The 15916-nt window shown below is 44.8% G+C and overlaps 1 long non-coding RNA gene across 1 annotated transcript; it reads left to right on the forward strand.

Moving 5' to 3' along the window:
• The first annotated feature begins 8382 nt into the window (after positions 1-8382).
• On the forward strand, positions 8383-10054 carry LOC123142001 (uncharacterized). The gene is made up of 2 exons (XR_006470492.1): positions 8383-9427; positions 9533-10054. It is a non-coding gene; the product is annotated as an uncharacterized lncRNA (long non-coding RNA).
• The last annotated feature ends 5862 nt before the right edge of the window (positions 10055-15916 follow it).

Here is a 15916-nt window from a genome sequence, read left to right on the forward strand (position 1 = left end):
TTTAGTGATAATGGAATCGTATCTTTGTATGCTAAGGGTGTTTATAATTACTATGATGTTCAACAAATTGAAGAATTTGTTGCTTTTAAGGGTGCTTATGAAATTACTTCTTTGATTGGAAAGTATGATGCTACTCTTTACAAATATGAAACTTTTGCCATACTTAAATATTGTTATGATAATTATGCTTCTAATGCCTATGTTAAACCATATATTGAGGACTCCTCCGTTGTCCAAGAAGAGACTAATATTTTGCAGGAGTCTATGGAAGAAGAAATTAATGAAACTGTGAGCTCATTGGATGAAAAAGATGATGAGGAGAGCAAAGAACAAAAGGAGGAAGAGCGGATTAGCTACCCGTGCCCACCTTCTAATGAGAGTAACTCTTCAACTCATACATTGTTTAATTTCCCTTCGTGCTTATCGAAGGATGAATGCTATGATGATTGTTATGATCCCGTTGATTCTCTTCAAATACCCCTTTTTGATGATGCTTGCTATGCTTGTGGCCAAGATGCCTATATGAATTATGCTTATGGAGATGAACTTGCTATAGTTCCTTATGTTAAACATGAAATTGTTGCTATTGCACCCTCGCATGATAGTCCTATTATCTTTTTGAATTCTCCCGACTACACTATATCGGAGAAGTTTGTGCTTATTAAGGATTATATTGATGGGTTGCCTTTTACCGTTGCACATGATAATTTTGATAGATATAATATGCATGTGCTTGCTGCTCCAACTTGCAATTATTATGAGAGAGGAACTATATCTCCACCTCTCTATGTTTCCAATATGATAAAATTGCAAGAAACTGCTTATACTATGTATTGGCCTTTACTTAGTGTGCATGAATTGTTCTTTTATGACATGCCGATGCATAGGAAGAGAGTTAGACTTTGTTGTTGCATGATATATGTTACTTTGTGCTCACTACTAAATTACATATCATTGTTAATTAAAATTGGCTTTGATATACCTTGGGATCTGGGTGGATCTATTTACTTGAGCACTATATGCCTAGCTTAATGGCTTTAAAGAAAGCGCTGCCAGGGAGACAACCCGGAAGTTTTAGAGAGTCATTTATTTCTGTCGTGTGCTTTCATAAAGTTTAAAAACAAAAAAAATAAAGAGGGGAACCCAAAACTTTTCAAAAAGGAAAGTGAAAGTGAGAAAGACAAGCATCATGTCTGGGTTGGAACAATTTTTGCTCACTTAATGGTAAAAGACAGCAGTTCAATAGCTTCAATTCAACATTTATCCAAAACAGTACCAAAACAAGTAGCACAACATCTCAAAGCACACTGCACCATAATGTGGATGAGACCAAGATTTGAAACAACTCGCCACGAAGACTGGAAACAAATCTCGATCTCCTTTTGTGCAGTTCCACCAAAATTAAGCAAACTCACTGGTGTGACATTCAAGTTGAACTGCACAAAACACTCTTAAAACATAAGTTTTTCGCGTAGCGAAGCAAAATGTCGCAATAGCAACAACTTGAATAGATATGCCTGTTTTAACAGAGGCAAAAAAGGAATCAATTACTGGCAAATAAAGGAGGATGAAACATGCGGCCACAAAAATGGTAATTCCGCCAATCCCTAACAAGTGATGCAGTTTTGAACTAAGATTCAGTACTTAATTCTGCGAGTGGCATGCTTAATTTTACCAGCAGCAATAGAACCAGTTTTTTAAGTAGTGAAACTTCTTCTTTGAATTGTTTTAATTTCTTTAGGAAACTTCTGCAAGTCCCAAAGTTAACTGGCATATTTGCTCAGTAAAGATGAGTTTTCCACCCGGTTGAATAGAACCAGTTTTTTAAGTAGTGAAACTTCTTCTTTGAATTGTTTTAATTTCTTTAGGAAACTTCTGCAAGTCCCAAAGTTAACTGGCATATTTGCTCAGTTAATTCGTGCATCTTTTCATATGTACTGCTGCTACGTGAAGTTAATGGACTGAAAATAAATCAATGTTAACTGAACGGAAGTTAACCGCTCCTTTTTTATAGCATATCTTCACGAAGTACTAGTAGTTAACTGAACCGAAGCTACTATGTACCTTGCAAGCCAAGTACCAATTTTTTTAGCAAGTGGATTGCAAGTGTTTCCGGCCATCGAACTACTTGGCTGGCGCAAGTAACTGTACCATTTTTTATACATACAGTGCTCTTTTGATACATGTGCACTTTCAAACCAAAGTTCTGTATGATGTTTCTAGACATGAGTTTTCTTAGGAGAGCAAAACTGAACCTGAAGGCACAAGCTAACTGCTAGACTCTAGGTAACTGATGGTTTCTTCGAGTATAAAAAGTTAAAAAAAATAACTGTTGTTTTTGCTAACTGCTACACATACCCCCAAGTGAACCACCACAACATCTAAAATCTAACAATTGTCTTTGCTTATATAATCAGACTTTTTTTGCTGAAAAAACCATAGAACAACTGCTGCAAATTTCTAAGTAAACTGCCATTTTATTTTATTCAATAATGAACTGTACTCTTTATGGGTTTTTTAGTTAACTGCAGAAATTCCAAAGTTAATTTCCCCGGGCTTTTCTATGTTTTTTATACATAACTGCTGAAACCCCACAAGTTAACCGAGCAACCAACAAAATGTGGACTTAAAAAGAGGGAGTCACGGACAGTCACATGATACATGTGTTGGAAATGATGATCTTAAAGACTAAGCAGTAGCTATTATATTCTTAAGATTAAGGATTAAGAATTAAGCCCAAGTAAAAATATCTATGCCTACTGTAGCTGGTTCACTAAAAGTCCCGCTTCGGTACAACCCCCCTCTAAAACGTATAGAGGGTAGTATCGACATTTCACATATCGTATCTTTTTTTTTTTGTATGTACGATGGATTGTCCGCCGAGACGTATACGCCGTATGTTTGTTCATTTGGAGAGCCCAACTCTGTGCTAACAGACGCCCCCACGCGTCCTGGGCTCGGCCCACTAATATTTTCTTTAACATTCTCAAAAATAGATGCTGGTAGTGAGATTCGAACTCGTTACCTCTCTGTATGAATCCACTGGCAGTAACCAACTGGGAGACCTCAGGCTGCTATGCTACATTCAACATTTGATTCTTCTTGTTCACGCGGCAGATGTGACACAAAAAAAAAGAACCGCTAGGGATCAAATCAGACCATTTCATCATCATTCGCTTTGTAGAAACTTTTTTTGTTGTTGCGGAAATTCGATTTGTAGAAACTGACAAACCATCCCATTGGAAGGCATAGAACGTGCGCCAGCAAAGCTTTTCCCTTACATGATTGGTGGAAACTAATAAGTAATAACTGCACATAGATCATGTGAATTGGAAAACAAATCACTGATTTAAGGAAGCAAAATAAATCTTCGAAAACAAATTCAAGATTTTAAAGGAAAATAATCAATCTAGCGGAATTTGTATCCAATATTACCAAAATTTACTTCCAGTGCAGCTAAAAAACACCCAAAAAAATCGTCTCTATTCATTTGCACCACCAAAACTATGTTAAAATTTTGCCTCCACATCAACTCAAAATTAACATGCTTCATTGGTCCGTATAACATATTTCCAACAACATAAATATTTGCTTCATTCCCATCTCCAAAATCATAGGCTTCGTATTCTCATATCACATGTATTATGTATTCACCATAATATTAGCTTCAAGTCTGGTATCCATGTGCTTGCTTCCTTATGTTCTTTATTATACAAGCTTGTAGCCATTGCCGGCCAAGGGTGTGTTGTTAGCTGACACGGTGAAGTTGTTGAAAAGTTATACAAGCTCGTAGTCTTTACAATTTTCAATTTTGTCCCTTATTAGTTATGTTAAAAACTTAAAATAACAGTTTTAAGTACCTACCTAAATTATGATTTTAAATATATTTTCCTTCAAACCTGGCATAGATGGTCGGACGTTATGAAACTTGCATACGGTGTCAGAATTCATTCAAACATGGCATGGATGCCTACCATGGGCATCCCCACCTGCTGACAAAAGTTAGATCATTTCATGCATGTCAATAAATAGACCATATTCAATGGAGAGTGTTCAGGTAGGCGAGAAGAGCCCGTTTGAGACCATTTTTTTCGGCATCCATCACATGACCCAAATTTATTCCATGAGCTTATATGGCCAATTGAAGGCACCATCCCAGGTTGTTTAAGTTTTCGAAAAAAATCATTTTCTGGAGTTTTCTTGGTGAAAAAGGACCGATAAATGGTCGGACGTATCGCAACATGCAAACGATGTCGGAAGTCGTTCAAACCTGGGATGGATGCCTCATGTGTCTGTACCAGGCTGCTGAAAAAATTTGGGGTCATTTATCCATAGTCCAAAAACCCACTAGTTGAGAGGAGTATGATAGACTAGGCCAGACGAGCCCCGTGAGCATGTAGTTTTTCCCAATTCGAAAGCTTCTGTTATTTGTAACTTCTGCCATTATCAACCAACATGAACATTTTGTTGTGAACTAACCATGTCTTGAAATTTGTGTATGAAAAATTTACAAGTTTGAACACCTTCTCCAAAATTGATAACAAATTCCCAACAACTGATGAAAATTTTGAACGAGAATAGGAAACAACGTAATTTTCTATAAAATTATCATTTTTTTAAACACAAGCATTTCTTCTATTTGTGAACAAAATATTCGAAAACACGGGCATTTTTTGAGATTCCGGAATATTTTTTAAAATTCTAAAAAATATTTGAAAACAAGAAAAATTTAGGGTTTTCCAAGTAATTTTCCAAAGTTTTGGACAAGTTTCGAAAAGAATTAAAAAAGTTAGGAAAAAATGCTTAGCCGCTGGCTTAACTAGGGGCGGCATCGGTCCCATCCGGCGCCTGTTGGGGGAAACTCTATTGGACGGTTATTATGTCAAACAGTCGCTGTTTCATACACACCCAATCGATACGAGTGAACATGAGCCAGCCCATTTCAATCTGTTCGTTGCCTCTGTATATGCCGGTTTTCAGAACCTTTTAGATGGTTTCAGGCCAGTTTTTACCTGTTTCCCCAATGTTTAAAAATGTTCATGAACCATTTTGTTTTTCAGAACCACAAAGTTCAAAAAATGTTCAACATATTTATTTATTTACTCAGATTTTTTAAAGTTTGAAAATATCAAAAAATGGACGCATTTCAAAGAAGTTTAAAGTTTCAAAATAGTTTGTGTTCTAAAAACTGTCAGAATTTTAAAGAAGTCTCATTATTTTAAATCGGTTCGGAGTTTATAAATGTGTTCCACTTTTTGGAAATTTTTTTGAATTTTAAAACTTTTGTTTACAATTTGGAAAATTGTCGGCGTTTTAAAAAAGTCACGTTCTAATTTCCAAAAAACTGGTCAACCATGTCACTGGTCATAGTTCTTAAAAGGCCTCGCTGCTATTTAGTTAAGATAGCAGGCTTATTCTAGTGGTTGTGCTCGTTTGTGTTATTGTGGAGGTCTTGTGCTCGATTCCTGCTGGAAGCAATTTCTTTAGGATTTCCACTCTTTCACTACAAGCCCACTACACAGCGGTTTTACTACAAGTCCACTACACACATCGTTTGCTGCTGGGCCGGCCCAGTTTCCTGCTCGCTGTTGTACGGTCCGGACGACGTATTTCGTAAAATTGTCTAAAAAAACGTATTTCGTAAAAGGATCATCCTACCTAGGGCTGCAAACGAGTCGTGTTCGAGCGAGTTGGCCTAGGCTCAGCTCAACTCATACTAAAATTCGAGCGAGTCTAAAATGTGCGAAGCTCAAGGTCGAGCTGCAGAAAGTGGCTAAAGTGGCTCTTGCTTGTAACGATCTCGAGCTAGTTTCGAGTTAAATAAGATGATTTTTAAAATCATTTAAGGTAAATTTTAAAGAAAAATAGGCCACAACAGAATAGAAAAATCACTATAAATTTGACTTATTCTTTCTCAAGTGAAGACTAGTATTTAACAACAAGAGATCATAGATAGAAAGCGGCGAAGGTGCGCCAGCTCTGAAACTTTGACCAAAATAACAAGATATTGAACACACGGTTGGCCACGTGATGAGAATAAATTTTCTTCATGCTTAATTTCCATGTTTGCTAGTAGGTAAAGTGAAGAAAAAAATCGTACAGAACATATATGGAAATGAATTGTCTTAATTCTTGACAATAATATGAAGGTTATTTAATATACTTATATGATATCGAGATATCGAGCTAAAATCGAGCGAGCCAATGCTGGCTCAAGATCAGCTTGTTTCTCGATCGAGCTATATAAAGTGTTTATACTCAGCTCATTTTTTTCGAATCGATCTCGAGTCGAGCTAAAATGAGTCGATCTCGAGCGGCTCACGGGTCTCGAGCTTTTCTTGCAGCCCTAATCCTACCCTTTCTTATGAAGGGGTATGAGCAGATCCGATCCGTGCATGTGTTTAAGGGGTTGTACCAAAAAAAAGTGGTTCACTAAACCAGGAGACCTGCCCTGATCGGGGGCTGCTGCCCTTGGCCAACCAGGTGTTTGTCCCCTAGTGCATTGTGCATAAAATAAAGGAGAGGTAGATAGATAAGGAAAGGGAATTGTGCTGGCTGCTGCTCTAAGCCAGAACATTCACACACGCTCACTCCACTCTCTCTCTCTCTCTCTCTCTCTCTCAACTAAGCTGCCGATCAAACTCAGCACAGGAGCACTGGGAAAGACAGAACATAGCCACTAGATCAAGCTGGTGGTGGTGCGGAATTAGAAGAAGGAGATGGCATGACCTGGTGATCAAGGTAACATACATCTCCCAATTAGTTTGTGGCTCAAACTTATGCTAATATGATCCTGGAGGATCCAACAACATTTTCATAAAATTATCTAGTTTTACTTATGGTGCACAAAGGAACAAGTATTGCAGTGCACTTAGAAAAAAATGAAGGAACTTTTCTCTACCACACGTAATCTTATTCTTTCACATTGCTTGTCTTTCCCTTTTTTAACTCAATAACTGTAAGCCATAATACTCTTAACTGCACTATAGAAACTGAACCAAATGAACTCCATGGGTGCTGCCATCTCACCCGTCATTGACGGCGCAATGAAACAATTTTTTATAACTGGTGTTTGTTTTTCTCAAAGTATATTACTTAATCGCAATGGCTAACTGCTGAAACTATACGTAACGGTCAAAACACTAACAGAAAGAACCAGATTTGAGAATTTCAGAAACTATAAACTATGTAACTGCTGAACTATACACAACCGCTGCCAATGCCTACTAGTATTTTTCAGAGAGAACAACGATGTACAGTTAAAAAATGCTAACTGCGTTGGGGGGAAGTTGATGCTGCTCGACGCATGAAGTGTGGCCGGCTGGTTTAGGGAAATTAAATTCACCATTTTTTCAGGTAAAGCTACCTGCATAGGCCGGCTGGGTTAACTTCTATTTTTCAGTTAAGCTAACTGCATAAGGCCATCGAAGCAGAGATATGGAAGCCATGGATCTAGAGGCAGGGGAGGAGCCACGTCCGAGACGTGTGCCGGACCAGGAGGTAGAGGGAAGCAGCAGCCGGCAATTTGCGGAGCAAGGGAAGAGGGTCGGCGTCCTCGGTCGCCATGGCCATGGCCAACCGAGCATGAGGTTGGGGGAGTGGTGGCACTGGAGGCAAGTGTGGAGGGGGTTGGCTGGGTGGTGATGGGGAGAATGAGGCCATCGTGGGAGGAGCATGGCGGAGGCCACCGCGTGGCGATGACGAGTCCATCAGTCGGATCTCGTGGATGGGAGCCAGGCCGGAGAGAGGATGCTGGTGAAGAGGGGCACCGACCGGTGGCTGTAGGTGGAGCGAGAGATGTGCACGGCTATGGCAGGCAGGTCCACTACTGGGGAGCATGGTCAGGCTCGCGGTGGTCATCGCCGGAGCAGCAGGGGTAGCTGCCATACAGTCATCATGGCGCCCGTGCTTCCGCGTGGCTCCACGAAGTCAGGGCGGAGCTGATGCAGACAGCGACGGTGAGCCCGGGTTGCGTGGCCCGGCGGCGAGGGGACGAGCGCACCGGGGGCTATGAACCGGGGAAGGTGGTCGGTCGGGATGAGGCGGGGCGCAGGGAGGCAGAGAGGAGGGGCATGAACCGGCGCTGGGAGGGAGAGAGGTGGGGCACAGGGAGCTGCAGGGAGGTGATAAGCTCGAGGCGGGCGAGGCCGGCAGCCGGAGTAGGAGGGGAACGGGCTCACGAGGCGGGGCACGATCCCGATCATGATCGGGTCGACAGAGGAAAGTGAAGAGGTGGTCGCTGGTGGTGCCTTTTTTTCACTTGCTCCGCTTGCTACCGCTCGCTACGCGCCTGAGGAAGGAACAGGTAAGAGGTGGTGGCGCTGCAGCCGGCGGCAGACCGGAGCTCACTCGCTCGCTTGCTCACTCCCTTCGGGAAAAGAAACAGGTAGGAGTGGGGGTGGTTGCTGAATAACCTTATTCAGGAACTCTAGAGGGGGGTTGCAGAATAGTCTCAAGACTCTTATTCTGCTAACAGCAGGCTTATTCTGCTAACACCCATCTTCATGCCACACGCACCCACAAAACAACCTCCCCCTCTCCTACCTGTAGCTTTCCCACCGGAGCGAGTGAGCGGAAGCTGCGGAGCAGCGCGAGGGAGCGAGCTCCGACCACCCCATGGTACACACCCACTCCTTGCCTCGCCCACTTCCTCTCCATCCGGCCGGCGCGCCAGCCACCAGAGCCGCCCCCGCGGGCTCCTCCACACCGCCAGCACTGGATCTCGTCGAGATCGGGCTTCCCTGCTCGAACATGGCGGCCTCCCCTCCCCCAAGCCATGGAGCGCGAATTCCAACTCCCCTGGCTCCACATCCCCGCCCGCCTCCCCCCGCGGCAACTCCCACTACAAGCCGGCGCTGGATCCAGGCCGCGGTACACCCCCGCACCCCCCGGTGACGCCCTGCACCGGATCTAGGCCGCGGCGCTCCCTCCCCCTCGCCCTCCCCCACCTGAGCCGCCACCCCACCCTCTCCGGCGCGGCACGCACCATCTGAGACGCTGCCCCACCTTCTCTGCGCACAGTGCGCCCCACCCAACCGCCGACGAGGCCAGCCATCACCGGATCTAGACAGTCGCGGCCCCACACGGCCTGCCATCGCCGGTTTGAAGCCCGCAAGGCCTCGCGTGGAGAAGGTGACCCCGCCCCTCCTCCTCCTCCCTGGTTCAGATCGAGCCGAGGACGAGCCCTCTACTTCTCGTGGCGGTCTCCGGCGAGACCCTCATCTGTGCCATCCGTGGTACTCGGGCACCGCCCCACCCCGGGCGGCTCAGTCGCCGGCCCCCGTGCAGCTCGGTTGCGGCCCCCGTGCAGCTCGGTCAGGGCCCCTGTGTTCGTGCAGGTTCGCCGGCCACAGCTTGCCTCTGCCGGCCTCCCTCGTTGTCAGCCACGGCGTAGCAACCACCGGCCTCGAGCGTCCTCTCCTCGAAGGTTCATCTCGTTGCTTTTGCTGGAAAGATCAGTGCTGCTGTTCGGTTGGTTCCCCCTCTCTCTGAACCCCCTCTTCCACCAACCTTTTGCCGGCGTGCACTGTAGGCAGCAACGGCGTGCAATGAAAGATGCGGACAAGACACACACGGCGAGCGGAGGACAACCTCAACACCCAGCCTCCCATGCAGTCCGTCCGATGAGTCCGTGCGGTGCGAAGTGCCTGTGCCTGCAATTCCTTGGCTTCGGTTTTGTTTCGTTTGTACTCTTGCATTGCAATTTGCTTCTGGGAGTGCTCCAGTGCTGGTTTCGTTATGGAATTGGTTCCTAATGGCATGTGGTTCGAAAAAGGGCGAGATGCAGCTCGCCGACGTGTGCTCGATGCCACCCGTTCCTGGCAGTGTCCACAAAGCCGTTCAGTTTGCACGGGAAAGCGGTTCTGCAACTCGTCCCTGCAGTTCCTGGCGGTGGATGCATTTTCTTAACCTTTTTTAATGTGATGTATAGGCGTATTTTGCATCCAAGTTCCCTGCTCGGGGGTGCACTTCAGTCCGATGGAGGGGCGCGTGTAGCTCTGTTATCTTATTTTTGAGAGTCAATTATATTGGTGGTGCGAGAACTTGGCGCAAACGGTCACTTTAGTGCTATAATTTGTGGTGTACATCAAAGTGGTGCAAAAACTTGGCTTGAGCGAGCAAATACGGTGCTAATCGCTTTTATATACAAACGCGACGGTGACGAGGCATGCCAGCATGGTGCGTGGCCCGCTGTCAGCGACTCAACAATGAAGATGGGGCGTCTGTGTGCTCTTTTTTTCGAAAACTGCCTCTTTTTTTTTTCACACAAAAGCACTTGATAAGAGGGTCCCAGCTGTCAGCAGAATAAATTTTAATTGAGCAAAAAAGATATTCTCAGGCCTCGAACCTGCAACAACGAGCTAAACACGTGTGCAGCTACCCACCTGAAGATACACACGCTTTATATCCGTTAGTTTTTTTTTTAGAAAAGTAGGATGACCTCCGGCCTCTGCATCTGGGAGATGCATACGGCCACTTTATTAATTATTCTTGAGGACCTTACAAAGTATTACAAACAATATACCTGAATCCACCATCTTGGCAACATATGCCGCTACTCTTATCCATATGATGAAGAGATGCTAGCTGGGCCACATACCCAAACCACTCACCTAAACCTAACATCAAAAGCCGGAAGCCCCAGCCGAGCCACATACCGGGTCTGGGGCACAATCCGGTCAGACGCACTCTTGTGTCGTCGCCGCCATCTTCCACCGGTCCGTCTTCAGATTATATTGAGTCTTCTACCTTGTGAATGCCACTTCTGCCATCGACGTCACCATGACGCCAGACAGCTACCTCCTCCTGCGCGAGTCCATCTCCGCGCATCGGACGCCGAGCCTCCACAGCGCCATGCCGCCGATCTCCGCCGCCATCAATGAGTGAGATGAAGTACCGCTCCACCACGGCAAGTAAAAGGTGAGGAAGGGCGAGGTCGCCGTCGGAGACACGGCCGGAAGATAAGCACCGCAGTCACGAGACATGCCCGGAGCTGCGACGCGGTAGATCAGACGGGTCGCCACCAGGATCCAGACAAGCTCGCCATGCACGCCCAGCATCCCCATGCCCAAGTCGGCGCTTTCAAGAAGGTGACGACGCTGTGGCGCCGCCGCCGCTTAACCACCGGGGCTAGGGTTTTCACCCGGGCGCAGGGGAAGGGGGGAGGCAGGGGAGGTTTAGCCTCGGCGCCGCCACCAAGGAGGGAATGGCGTCCGGGACACCATCGACGCCGTGACCGCCACCGGCCGCCAAGGGTTTCCCCCGGCCAAGCACCCTGCCGCCACCTCCGAACCAGCCACAACGTCAGTCCAGGCCGGCCGGAGGTCATGCATCACGAGCGGACCAGATCGCCTCCGATCTGACGAGGGGAGCCCGGGGCCTCCCCGCGCCATGACCAGCGCCCACCGGGACCTCGCTGCCCGCGCAGCCGAGGGGATCCGGCCTACCTCACCGACGAGCACTCCCCGCCGCCGGAGGAGCGCCGTCCGCACCAGCGAGGCCGCCGCCTCAGATCCAAGCACCGCCGCGAAGAACGCCGCGCCGCCACCGGCCCGCGCGCACCGTGACGTGCCGCCACCGGCTAGCAGGCCGCGACGCCCCGCACCGCTAGCGCCACCCGACGCGCCGGTCGCCGAGCTCCGCCGCCGCGCCCGAAGAAGCAGCCCCCCGCGGCCCCTGTTCCAGGCGATGAAACGAGATCCCGCCGCCGCCGGCACCGCGCGGGCTTTGCCCGGCGGCGCCCGCCGCCGGCGGCGGGAGGAGAGGAAGGAGGTGGGGGCTGGGTTCGGCGGCGGCTAGGGTTGGGCGCCCGGGTCGCCCGCGGGGGGGCGACACGGGGCCAGATATTCTACTGTCTTTCTGTTTCTATATCCGTTAGTTAGACAGCATAAATTAATATTTGAATTCGAGAATAGAGATGCAGTAGCTGGGATCGAACCAGCACCTGAGGTAAACAAGCAGGCTCGCCAACCATTCCAAACCAAAGTTGTTTTTTCCAAACCAAAGTTGTTTCATATAAATAAAGGATTGTCACTCTTTATGTCTATAACAGAATGTGCTCGTGGAATAAAACGGACAGAAGCTAGTGCGGCCCATTTACAACATGTTATTTTTTTCATTTTGTGAAGTTTGTAAAAGGATTTAAATTATAACTATAAATAATGAATAATATACATATAATTGTAAATGTGTATTAGCGGAATTGCAGTCTGATGGTACAGTACGGTCATATTTATTTCTCCATACATATATTATTTTTTATGGCCTGGATAATTTTATATGCTATACTCATTCCAAGGGATGAATATTTTATTGAAAACAGCTTGAATTTACTTATATAAATATATATAGAAATTGATTTAAAATACTTAATTAATATGGAAACAGTTTCTAAAATTGCTTAATATTTTTTATATTTCATATTTTTTCGATTTTTATGAACTTAATAGGTGAACATTTTACGAAATTATAAGAAAATTTAGTAATGTGATTTACTTTATTTATACGGATATTACTTAAAATTTTAATTCAAACATTTTGTGTAATTGCTGAAAAACTAACATGTTGAAAATTGGCTGCACTAACTGAATCCCGTTTTAGCCCATGAGTGCGTTCTGCTATAGACATAATACGTGACAATTCTTTGTAAACATGTAATGACAATTGTTGTTGTGGTAGCTCTGCTCGTTCGTTGACCTAAGGTTGCATTTTCGAATTTCAGCGGCTGCATACATTTTTTTCTTTGAAAAAATTAAATTCTTAATTTATGTTGTCTAAGTGAAGATATATAAAAATTGTTTCTATTCTATACTGGAACGACGACCTTGATGGGGTGGTTAGCTGCACACGCAGGGTACTAGAGGTCCTCGGGTCGAATGCCCACCGTGCCATTTTTGTCGGGGGCATTTCCGTGGAAGAAATAAAAAACCGAGGTGTTCTTTTGTCGGGGGCTTTTCTTTGGAAAAAACAAAAAAACAGGGGTGATTTTCGCAAAAAAGCATTGTATTGTCACTGACAACGCGCCCCATGCCACGTTGGCATGCGTCGTCAGTGGTGCTGCCGTATACAAACATGATTAGCACCGTATTTGCACGCTTGAGCCAAGTTTTTGCACCACTTCGATGTACACCACAAGTTCTAGCACTAAAGTGACCGTTAATGCCAAGTTCTAGCACCACCGGTGTAATTGACTCTATTTTTGACCTGTTGTGCTCTGTTTGTTTTTGTGTAAAAAGAAGTCACGCTCGGGCAGCACTGCAGTCCGATGGCGGGGCGCGTGCAGTGCTCTATTGCTTCAGTGGGAGAAAAGGGAGTCATGGTGTCGCCTCTAAACTCTTTTGGTGATGCGGTTATGTCCACCTACACGCACAACCCAGAAAAAGAGTTGAGTGGACTACACGTTTGGCTGTTCCTGGGTTCAGTTAACTAATGTGAGTGTGGCTGTGTAATGAATGGATATGTATGTTTTTTAAGCTCACTTTGTCCTCTCATGCAGTTCACTATAAAACTCCTTTGTGGTTCACTTGGTAATCCGAAAACAAAAACACCTCCGAAAGCAGCTCACTTACATGTGGTTCAGTTGCTCAGTCACTGCGGTCCACTCGCCCAGTCTACGCATGTAGAAAATATTGAGTTTGGAAAAAACTCACGCGGTTCACTTTCGGTAGTGTCGCAGCCCGTTTGCGGTAGTCTCGAGGTTCACTTTCCATGGTATTGTGGTTCACCAACGCTTCGACATGATGTGCACTCCACCTCGTTTGAGAAAATTTACGTCCCACAAAAAAGAAATCATGCAGTGCACTTGTCCGTTTGATGAAGTGCAGATTTTAGTCTAAAGAAGTGCGGTTTGCTACCTCGTTTGGGAAAATTTACGTCCCACAAAAAAGAAATCATGCAGTGCACTTGTTGGTCTGATGCAGTGCGGTTTTTGGTCGGAAAGCAGTGCGGTTTTCTGTCTGATGCAGTACATACGACGATTTTGGGTCGCGAAAAAACAGTGTCCGCATTTCGGTAAATTCGAAATTCCTCTTAAACCGTAAAGAACTAGAGAGAGTGTTCTACATGAAAAATTTGCGCCTTGTCGATATCTTTCCAATGGCGTATCATTTGAATCATTCCGGCAAGCTGTTTGTAAAAATTTCATGAAAAACGGCACTACCATTCGTCGTCCGCCGCATGATTTTTAAAATTAACTTAAAACCGTAAGGAATCAAAAAAATATTTCAACATATGAAAGTTGCGCCTCGTCCGTATCTTTCCAACAGCGTATCACACGCGTCCTTTCGACAAACGGTTAAAAAACTGGAGCGAAAACAGTACCAGAAAATTCAAAAACAATTGAAAAACACAATTCCGCGATTTAGTAAATTTGAAACTGCTCTTAAACCGTAACGAATTAGAGAAAATAATAGATATGAAAAAGATGCGCGACGATATCTTTCCAACGCTATATCATTTGCTTCATTCCGACGAGCGGATTAGAAGAAAACGCGAAAAAACGCTCGCTGACATTTGTCGTGAGCCGCACAATTTTCGAAACTGCTCAACTATGATGAATCTCAAAAAGTGTTCAACGTGGCGAAGTTGCGCCTAATCCATAGCTTCTCATCGGTATATTACACGCGTTGTTATGATAAACGGCTAAAAAACTAGAGCGAAAACAGTACCAGAAAAACACAGTGTGCAGTTTTTTCTGACAAAAAGTTCACTCGCCTGAGTACTGCAGCACACTTGGTTCAACCAATGACGTGCACTTGCGTTGAACGTGCAGTGCAGAAGTGTTATCAGAATAGTTATTCTGCTAATATTAGCAGAATAGACCGGCTGTGTGGAGAGTGCAAACCCTAGCGAACAAGCGCTGAGGCTCCAGCTTATATATATACTGTAGTACGGACTGAGCTCTGGTGCCTTAACTATACCTGCTTTTGGCTGTATGATAGGTGAGCCAGCCACATTTTGGGCCCACCTGTCATAAACCCAAAGGCAGGTGTACTAAGTCAATGAAGTTGCGTCCATATAGTACTCGTGTATACGACGAATATATAGTGGAGTGGTTTTCTTATTCTCTTCATAACAATCGTTTTAAATTGTGTAAGTACGAAAAGAAACTCTTTATTTAACGTACCAGTGAAGAAAACTACTACTCCCTCTGTTCCTAAATATTTGTCTTTGTAGATATTTCAACAAATGACTACATACGGAGCAAAGTGAGTGAATCTACACTGTAAAATATGTCTATATACATCCGTATGTGGTAGTCCATTTGAAACCTTTTGAAAGACAAATATTTAGGAACTGAGGGAGAACTTCCAATGAACTAACGATCCACGCGTCCTGGTCGCACTTCCTGTCCTTCACGTGCGGTACACTACGCTCCCTTAATTGAACAACCACACATGCGCCAAATTATCGGAAACGTGTGAGAGTGTGTACAAATAAAGAATTTTAATTTCAATTATCGGAAAGGTTTGAGAGTATGTACACTTTGCCCTCTCTAATAATTATGGTTTGTTGTGTTTGGCCTAAACTTGGTCAAACTTTACAAAGTTTGACTTCAGTCAAATCTAATATGAGGAGTAAATAAAAATGGAGGGCTACTACGTCCATCCGGGTTTTTAGTCCACGCCAGTTTTTTAATCAAAGTTAATAGCTGGACAAATAAAATTACAGGGGAGCTGGAGACAAAGTTGTGAGAAGGCTTAGAAATCAATACAAAACTTATGCTCTTAGTACCAACGTCGATCCTTCTTCGAGGAAACATTTGGTTCATAGCCAATTGTGTGATAAAATTGCACCAACATGAAAGACGACTGCGTCTCCAATGCAACCAAGGTGAATTGACGAAGGATATCATTTTTGTGGGTAACAAGCAAAGATCACTAATGGAAGACAACTTGTTTTTCATTGAAAATCAATC

Source organism: Triticum aestivum, chromosome 6D (assembly GCF_018294505.1).
Source record: "Triticum aestivum cultivar Chinese Spring chromosome 6D, IWGSC CS RefSeq v2.1, whole genome shotgun sequence".
Classification (NCBI taxonomy): Eukaryota; Viridiplantae; Streptophyta; class Magnoliopsida; order Poales; family Poaceae; genus Triticum; species Triticum aestivum.